This window comes from Berghia stephanieae, chromosome 4, assembly GCF_034508935.2.
Source record: "Berghia stephanieae isolate SIO BIC M18660-M18661 chromosome 4, UCSD_Bste_1.3, whole genome shotgun sequence".
NCBI lineage: Eukaryota > Metazoa > Mollusca > Gastropoda > Nudibranchia > Aeolidiidae > Berghia > Berghia stephanieae.
In genome coordinates, this window is record NC_088363.1 from 51831054 (window position 1) to 51838553 (window position 7500).

The window sequence follows — 7500 nt, forward strand, 5'->3', positions numbered from 1 at the left end:
GCACCACATTTACATTTCAAACAGTATCATGCGTCTGTTAAGCGTATTTTACAAACATTTGCAATATCCATCACTGTCTATAGCCAGGTATTTATTCATATATGTCGTGTGGGGAAAAGTGTGTAAGGGGCCTTCTTACCCAAGGACATAACGTTCGGACCAAACTTTTCTACTTAAGGGGAGTCTCAGGTTTGAGAATTTTTGAAAAGATGAGGGTCATTCGATCGATCGATATTTGAAGGACGAATTTTAATTGTTTTTGTCCAGGAAACGGTAGTACAGTCTGCTTGATAGAATAATTTGTTATCCAAAGCATACATTTTATTCAGGTCGGGACGGAATAAATACTGTAAATTAAATTTATTATCTAAGGTTTGGTCATCGTTGTCTTGTACTTTTACGTAGTTTGTTTTTTTTTTTTTTTTTTTTTTTTTTTTGGGGGGGGGGGGGTTGGTCAGTGTCAGGCTATGAGTTTACGAAGGGTACGGTCAGGCTATGAGTTTACGAAAGGTACGGTCAAGCTATGAGTTAACGAAGGGTATAGACAGTCTATGAGATCGAATGCTGGAAAGGTCAATTCCCTAAGTGGACTGGTCAATGTCAACAAAGTATAGCACGAGTACTATTAAATGACCTACCCAAATATCGGGTAAAATCAATAAGGACGTAAGAGTCTTGTCTGTTCAAGTCACAGTAAAAGAAGAAAATAAATCAGAAACGCTCATAGATCTATATCAACCCTATGCGCAGCTATGTGGTCTTGTGGTATGACACTCGCTTTGAGATCGGAAGGTCCTAGGTTCGAGCCTCGCTCGGCGCATAATTGAGTCATTGGAGAAGCCTCTTTACTCACATTCTCTTGGGTGTACAATGAATACCTGGCCGTTCTCAGCGTTGTTCCTGTCCGAAAAACATCGTAATAACGCCTAACAGGCGTCATGTCCCGTCCAACGTGTTAAGTGTTGCCGTTATCAGGGACCCGTTGTAAAGTTTCTTTGGGCGCGTTTAGTGGATGTTGCGCTATATAAAACCTCAATTTAACCCTAGACAGGCGGGCTTTGATTTGACTCTTTTTAATGAACTTTTATATAGTGCAATATATAATAAATTATTTGCTCAAAGCGCTTTCAGCCAACAGAAACACTTGAATTAATATATAGGTCGAGATATGACACTTTTAAAACTTAAATTTTTAAATATTTTTTTTGGCGACAAAGAAAACGCTGTTACTCATTATATACCTGATTGTTGTGAAAGAACTTGAGCTTTTTTGAGCGTTTATATAGCGCAATATCCACTAAACGTGCTCAAAGCGCTTTTACATGGGGTCCCTGACCAACAGCAACACGTAACATGTAGAACGAGACATGACGCCTGTTAGGCGATATTACAATTTTTTTCCGACAGAGACAACGCTGTTAACAGCCAGGTACTAATTTTACACATGAGTATGGTGAGAGAATATGAGTAAAGAGCCTTTTCCAAGGACTCAACTATGCGCCGAACTAGGCTCGAACCAGGACCTTCCGATCCGAAAGCGATTGTCATGCCACAAGACCACATAGCTGCAAGTGAGTAAAGAGTCTTTTTTTCAAGGCCTCAACTTCGTGCGCCCCAGATTGTTGGTCCTTGGTGTTTAAAAGATAAAATAAATAAAATAAAAAATAAAATTCCCTTTATTCATCCCATAGGGGAAATGTGTCTCTAGGGTATAGTCCTTGGAAAGACCGGAATAACACAGGCGTCAGCCGCAGTGAAGCGCCGCAAATTGAGCTATGGCGAGGTGACTTTTGCCCAAGTCAACACAGCGCAGCGGCGGGTGATCGAACTCGGTACTTTTCGGGTAGGAAGCAAAGACCGAATCACTGCCCCCAAAATCTCCCATTGTTTTCAGGCAAGTACGTGGGACAAATAGGAGGGTTGTGTCACCTACAGATCTGAGCCTTGGGTGGTTGGTTTTATATAGGACAATGAACTATAAAAAGAAATAAATAAGAAGGATGAACTTTTAGATTTGTTGTACTTTAAGAAATCTTGATATTTTTCCTCATTAAGGTAAGATATAATTATAATACCTCTCCCATCTGTCACTATCAAAATACAGGTCAGATAAAATGTAATATCCGACTCAGTCTTTTGATTTTCGGTTAGATATCGGTCAAAAATCGTGAAAAATTGACCCGACACGACGTATACTTATTTGCAGGTCTGATAACCCAATTCCTTATCGGCCCATTGTGTTGATAATCTCAAAAACAAAAAATGACGCAAAATATTGTCCATTACAACAATGTTAAACTAGACATAAGTGGGTTCAGATGTCAGACCTGCATATATGTACACGTCGACCCAAGATAATACAGATCCATACGAGTGGTCACAAATGAATTGCTTTGCTCAAAGACATACCAATTTTAAATCTAAAAGGTAATCATTACGCCAATGACCACTTCTCGAGACGGTTTTTTTAAGATCTGAAAACACGTGTATGATCAGAACCAGACAAAGCAAGAAAAAAAAATATACAAGAAAAACAAATGATTTAAAAAAAAATTAAATATCAAGCCTACCTCGACGGCCTTGACAATTTATCACTTCGATATTATTTTTTTTTTACATTCGTCAATCCCAGACTGATCTCATTTCGATTTTCTGTGTATTTTGTTTGTTTTGCCACTCTTCTCCTCCCGCCCCCCCCCCCCCAAACCCCACCCCCCCCCCCCCCCCCCCCGCCCCCCCATTCCATCATCTCCCTAGATTGCTCATAATATTTGATGTTTGAACTTATATTATCGTCTTCTCTTTTTCTTTCTATTTTTTTTGTTGTTGTTGCCAATCCCCTATGCCTATCCTTTTTAACTCACTCAACCCTAATAACGAGTATATCCGTATTATACCCGGGGATACTTTTACCCCATGCCTATTGATTACATTTTTCTGAGACAAATTATAGGCGTAGCAATCGAAGCTAATGTTCTCAATGATAGTTGAGTAAAAATATATATGTGCATGCTCATTTTAAATACATTTTTTTCTAATTTTGAAAAGTAGCAAAAATCTCTAGGATTGAGTGAGTTAAACCAATGAAATCCAATCTACACTCATATTATTGTTTACCGTATTGGAAACCGTAGAGATGTGCTAACTTTACATTTACATGCCTTTGATAGATAGAAACTTCAACTCTTTGGATGAGAGCCTAGATTAATATAATAGCTCTCTGGAAGTCATTCCATCAAATCGAGAATTTTTGCAGCGACGTGGTCTTGTGGTGTGGCGCTCGATTCGGATCGGAAGGTCCTGGGTTTCGAGCTTCGCTCACCTCAATGTTGAGTCCTTGGAAAAGGCTCTTTACTCACATTCTCTCACCGTACTCATGTGTAAAATGAATATCCGGACGTTAACAGCGTTGATTCTGTCGGGAAAAAAAGAATTTGTAATAATATTGCCTACCAGGCGGTATGTCTCGTTCTATATGTTGCTGTTGGCCAGGGACCCTTTGTACACCTTTTTGTACACCGCTTTGAGCACGTTTAGTGGATATTGCACTTTATAAAATCCCACGGTTTTTTTTAGAATATTTACTACATTGGAATCTACTATTATATTATAAGGCCTTAGCTGGGATGCGAACTTCAGTTCTTTATTATATACGAGTAAAAAGTAGTAAACAAAACTTAATATATATAACCGCCTCAAAAAAGAACACAGAGGACCTATAAAATTTCTCTGTCGTCAATCTGGAATTTAGTTATGTATTTATGTCTTCATTGTTTTTTTTTGTTGCTTTTTGAAGAAGGGCGTTGCGCCCGAAACGTTCCGTGTTGGGTATTTATTTTGGTCTTTTTGAAGCTGTTATATTCATTTTTTAACATTACTTTTTACAATCCTTCTCGCAGCTTAGTATCACTTTGAATTATGCACATTTTCGGTGTCTTGCAATTTCATATCAAACTGAGATATTAGGGCATCGGGATGAGATAAGATCTGAACACACTTGGTCAAATCTTTCGCCATTTCATCAAATTATCAAATCATTGATTCAAGTCAATTTCTGGTGTTGGTTTTCTTTTTTTCCATTCTCCTTTTTATTTATTTTTTCTGTTTCCCTCCTTGTTTGACCAATGGAACCTTGTCTAAAATCGCGTTGGAAGCCATAGGGATGTGCTACCACTATATTTATGGGCCTTACAGGGCTGTAAACTTCATTTCATTGAACAGTGAAATACAGGGCACTTTTTTTTTTTGCGGTACCTCTCATTATATTTTGGATCCCTCTCTCTCTCTCTCTCTCTCTCTCTCTCTCTCTCTCTCTCTCTCTCTCTCTCTTTCTCTCTCTCTCTCTCTCTCTCTCTTATATATATATATATATATATATATATATATATATATATATATATATATATATCCAATACACTGTCAAAGACTTCTTGTACTCAATATTGACCATGCTGGAAGAGGTGGATGGGCGCCATCACCATGTCCATGCACTTTTGCGGGATGTGAACTTGGGTTCTTTGGACCCAAGCTTGAAATAAAAGAGAAAACAAAGTCAGTGTTCGTTAATCCATTAAATCAAGACTCCTTGCGTTGACCATAATGATTCTCTCTCTCTCTCTCTCTCTCTCTCTCTCTCTCTCTCTCTCTCTCTCTCTCGCTCTCCCCTCTCTCTTTCTCTTTCAATCTATCACACTCACGCACACACTTTTGTTCCTTTACTCTCTCTCTCTCTCTCTCTCTCTCTCTCTCTCTATCTATCTATCTATCTATCTATCTTTCTTTCTATCTATCTTTCTTTCTTTCTAACTCACTCCCGTCCTCTCTATTAAAACAATAAAATCCGGTCTATAATATTAACAAGACAAAAAAAAGAAGGCCAGAGTTTAGTGTATTGACCGGACCATGCCAAGCCAGCCGCCATCCTAAAATCCGTCCTAATCCAACAAAACACCTCTTTTCCCTACTTTGGCTGTATAACTTTGATTTTAAATATCGACGAATTAACACGACCTCCCACTGGGTAGTTTTAAAAGAAGTCTGGGGGTTTGAGACGGTTGTACAAGTTGGAGATTGACTTTATTACTGTTAGATAGTTGATGTCAAAAGTTTTATGACCAAATTCGGATAAAAATGTTTTACCAGAGTGTGACTGAAAAACTGTCCGAGTCAGTAGCAGCATCAGCAGCAAGCTTTTGTCAATGCCCACAGGGTAGATGGTAAGTAGATGTACTTGAGAGAAAAATCATTATTTTGTATCAGAGCAGACATCTTGTTATGTTATAACATGATACCGGTACTGGTATTCCATGTTTGTAGACGGACGAGTTTCAGTCGTATCTTTACGAGTTCGTTTTCTTGAGTGAATCTAAAATATATCTTCCTTCGTTCTGCATTTATTCATTCATTTAGAGACTCTCTCTCTCTCTCTCTCTCTCTCTCTCTCTCTCTCTCTCTCTCTCTCTCTCTTTCTTTCTTTCTTTCTTTCTATTTTCTTTCTTTCCATTTCTATATTCTCTCAATTTCTTCCCTACTTTGCTTTTGTTTTCTCTTTCCATAGCCATCCCTCTGTCCTCTCAAATAGTATGGGCTGTTGGATGATAGATCTGAAGAGAAGCACTTATGATAGAATATCGTCCTATCTAAAAGACAGTAAGCAATTTCTAAAGTCCGTTACACTACAGAAAGAAACTGTGTTAACTCGAGTTCCAGTGGCATTTTAGCTCTGAAGGACAATTATCTCATTTTTTTTCTTCCCCACTTTACTTTTATTTTCTCTTTCCTTAGCCATCCCTCTCCCAATAGGATGGTATGGGCTTCTGGGTGTTAGATCTGGCGAAAAGTAATTTGGATAGAATATCGCTCTTAACTGTATGAACTCCAGTTCCCTTGGTCTTTTGGCTCTGAAGGACAACTATCTCCTAATCAAAAGTAGATAAATAAATAAATAAATAAATAAATAAATAAATAAATCTAATGAGAATACTTCAAAGATTTCTAGTCACGATGTGTCTTACTGTAAACTCCAATCTCAATATCTTTTGATTCGCCATTCTCTCCCTTGATAAAATCCATCCAGCCTACCCAAATCAAGTCATTAAGATTATATCCCTCTGTCCATCCAGAAGTGATGGGGCTGCTGGGTGTAAGATCTGGCGGAAAGTACTATCGACAGATTAGCGCTATATCCCAAGGCAGCGAGCATTAGTTAGTTACAGTCCATTTAATATTTCAGAAACTGTGTTAAACTCTAGCTCCATTGGCCTTTTGACTCCGAAGGACTACTATTCCTTTACCATATATATATATATATATATATACAAATAAATTCACTCACGTATTTTTTAAGCCAAAACGAACGGTTCAATGTCCTTCATTTCCTATTATCGAGCACTCTCGTACATACAAGTACCCACTCTCATATATATATATATATATGAGTGTGTGTATGTGTGTGTGTGAGAGAGAGTGTGAATTAATAGATAAATAAATAAATGAATGAATAGATAAACAAACAAATAGATAAATAAATAAATTAATGAGACTTCTTTTGAGTTTTCAAATAAAATGATAAGATATAATCAGAAAACTTCAGGGATTTCCAGTTACGACTTGCCTAACTGAATCCTCCATTCTCAACCTCTATTGACTCGCCATCCTCTCCCTTAATAAAAATCCATCCAGCCTACCCATATCAAGTCATTAAGATTATATCATAATAATAAATCATCTCTACCGCGGACTCCAGACATGTGGGAATACGTTACTGTGGCAGTAATGGTAGCCCGCCTAGGCATTGCTTGCTGGGTACATCTATTGACTAAAATAGACGTATAAGGGGAGATAGGAAATCAATACTTTACTAATATCCTGACAAATGCAATGTCGAATCACTTTCCTACATCTGACGGTACCTCTCGAAGTAATGAATCATATTAGTCTCAACAAACTTCATTTTATGTATCTTTCTCGAACGATTATAAAAGATAAACACAAAAAATGGAACAAAATAAAATGCAATGAAACTGCTTGAATGTATTACAATTTTTCAAGTCGCGCAAATTTCGCTGACAAAGTAAGTGTTTGTGCCTGAATGTTTATTTGTTGTTTTTTTCATTAATAAAAATAAAAAGTATTTCCTTCCGCCACGACATCATAAGATATCTCGCCTAGGCATGCCACGAAGGGATATAGATAAGGGTATAGATAATCCATCAAACGGGATGTCTGATGTCAAGAGGAACCACCCATGTTGTTCAAGTAAGCAAATCGGGGGTTAATAATCTTGCCCAAGGAAAAAAAACGAAAGTGTCTGAAGCGGGGCTCGAACTCGTGAGCTTCCGGGTTACAGTGCAATGCCTTAACCAATCGGCCACTTCGCCCCCTTTCATTCATCGAAGTCGGTTCAAAAGAGCCCAGTTGATTAAATTTGCCCTAAAATTCAAAATCTCAATATCTTATTGTCTGATAATCAGAATGTTTTTAAATTATACACCCTTTCCG

At 37.8% G+C, this 7500-nt stretch overlaps 1 long non-coding RNA gene across 1 annotated transcript in view; it reads left to right on the forward strand.

Moving 5' to 3' along the window:
• The window catches only part of LOC144972031 (uncharacterized), an 85328-nt gene that overhangs the window by 74082 nt on the left and 3746 nt on the right, over positions 1-7500 (forward strand). The gene's annotated exons all lie outside the window — the stretch shown is intronic.